This window comes from Ciona intestinalis, unplaced genomic scaffold (genome assembly GCF_000224145.3).
Source record: "Ciona intestinalis unplaced genomic scaffold, KH HT000430.1, whole genome shotgun sequence".
Taxonomy (NCBI): domain Eukaryota; kingdom Metazoa; phylum Chordata; class Ascidiacea; order Phlebobranchia; family Cionidae; genus Ciona; species Ciona intestinalis.
Genome location: NW_004190751.1, coordinates 1,562 through 3,864, shown reverse-complemented (window position 1 = coordinate 3,864; position 2,303 = coordinate 1,562). Strand labels below are relative to the sequence as shown.

The window sequence follows — 2,303 nt, the reverse complement described above, 5'->3', positions numbered from 1 at the left end:
TACCAAATGGGACGCGAAAATAGAATGAAAAGGTGTTCCATCTTATTTTCCCATCCTACTATAACTCTCGAAATGTTGTAGTTCGCGAGTTTAAATCAGTAATCAGCATGCATTGTAGTTAAATAAAATAAAATATTTCACACAGTTTAATTTGGTCTGGTAAAATTAGCTTTAGTTCTGTGTGAAAAACTGAGATATGTATAGGCTACACGAGAAAAAGAGGCAGGGGTCTTAAGGATAAAATCAGAAAAAAATATAGTTTTAAATCATATATAGTAGGATGGGGTAAGATGGGGCACACTTTTGTTCTATTTCCCCTCCCATTTGGTACTAAACAAAGAACGTTTAAAGAATTATAAAACTGATTCCCTTTACGACTTCCATAAACCGTTGTCCATTAGCGACCACTGGATTGAAGGCGAATTTTAACACTTAACAGGGTTATAGTAGTGTGAGGGAAGATAGGACACCACTAACACATAATTTCTAAATAGCCTGTGTTTTAAAGAATTAACAACGGTCTGTGGAAGTCGTAAGGATATGGTTTCATAATTCTTTAAATGTTCTTTGTTTACTACCAAATGGAAAGACAAAACAAAACGAAAAGGTGTTTCATCTTTCCCCACCCTACTATAAAATTTATTGGACCCTGAGATTATGGTACTGTTAAAAAGTACTGTAACATAACAGTAATTTTCTTTTTACTCAGAATTCCATCTTATCCCACCCTACAATATGTTGTTATTAATAGCACTTCGCAGGTCAAAGAATCAAAGCGTGCCAAAAATCGATATAAATGTTCTTTTACACGCAGCAATATAAACATACATCATACAGCGTTTTCGTTAGATGTGTTTTTGTCATTTTTGAAAGGTCTGATTTAAGTCGGACAATACGCTTTCATGTATACACAGTTTATTGGCATGTACATAATGGTACACATCACAATGCACGTAACATGGTATACAAGTAATTTCTGGGTACGTATAATAGGATACTGGTCGTTTTCTTGTCGGTGCTCCAGTTCAAGTTGTAACGGAATCTGAAAAGGCAAAGTAATATAAATCTACCATTGATACGAGCTATAGGGACATACCTAATGTATCATACATACATGTTCACTTAATCTTCGAGGCAATGCGATACAAGACCTCCAAACCAATCTAGCTCTCCGGCTATATCTACCTCCGAACAGTGCATTGATCCTTTGGTCGAATTCCGCCTACGGTAATTATACTATGAAATATTTGCAAGATAAAGAAATGTGAGGTAAGATGGAACACATTTTTATTTAATTGTTTCATCCCATTTCGTAGGAAACAAAGAACATTCAAAGAATTAAAAAAAACTTTATTTTAAGACTTGCATGGATATTATCGTTGCTATTTGTTTAGAACACGATCAGGATATTACGTACTGAAGGTATCCCGTCTTACCCCACCATATAATATACTTGAAACAGAAAATACCGACCCGGTGTAACAATCTGAAAATATTGTATGAACTAAAAATAGTGTGATGCTGCCATTCCACTCATCTACCACGTCCGGTGTGGTGGTATTGACGAGGTGGTTCCTCAGGCATGTGTCAAGGTAGTTGAACATTATATTCTCAGATGTGTCATTAGGTAGAAAATGCTTATGGGGAATAGACGCTGGTGACGCCGTTGCAAAAAATCCAGGTGTCTTGTATTCTGGTGAAGTTGTTTTGTTAAAATAGCGCAAACGCAACTCAAAATGTACAAGGTTAAACTTTGTAGCTAATCTGTACTTCATTTTACAAAACTTACCACCATAATGACAGCATACGACGACAAGTACAATAGTAAATACGGTGTTTTTCATTCTGATATGTGTTCTATATATCACTGCGATATGTAATATATAATTATGGATAATATATTCAACTAAACGGTTAGAGGGGTAAGTTAGGTCAAAATTCAACTCTATACGTTTAAAACGTTCTATCTCGACACTTTCCACCTTGATGATATCACCAAGCAGGTAGAGTGTACCTTTGCAATCCATGTGCTTTCGATTATATAGGGCTCTAAACGGGTCAACGAAAGCCAAATTAGTGCATATATATTTGCGCATTCAAATCGTTTAAAATTTGCGAATAAACAAATGAAAACCAAATCGAATCTATTTATAACAATGATGCAATCGTATTTGCAAGAGTACTATTTCGTATTTAAAAAGATATGTGTCGTATGCGCTGCCACGAATGATTGTGGCACATTATGATATAGTCATTTCTTATATATGCTGCCACGATTTCGGACGTGTTCTTAAGAAAATCCC

General features: G+C 35.3%; 1 long non-coding RNA gene across 1 annotated transcript; it reads right to left on the bottom strand.

Annotated features, from left to right (window-relative positions):
- Window positions 1-904: 904 nt before the first annotated feature.
- On the bottom strand, window positions 905-1,868 carry LOC113475419. The gene is made up of 4 exons (XR_003397176.1): window positions 1,790-1,868; window positions 1,474-1,693; window positions 1,115-1,222; window positions 905-1,042 (listed from the first exon to the last, which is right to left on the bottom strand). It is a non-coding gene; the product is annotated as an uncharacterized LOC113475419 (long non-coding RNA).
- Between the last annotated feature and the right edge of the window lie 435 nt (window positions 1,869-2,303).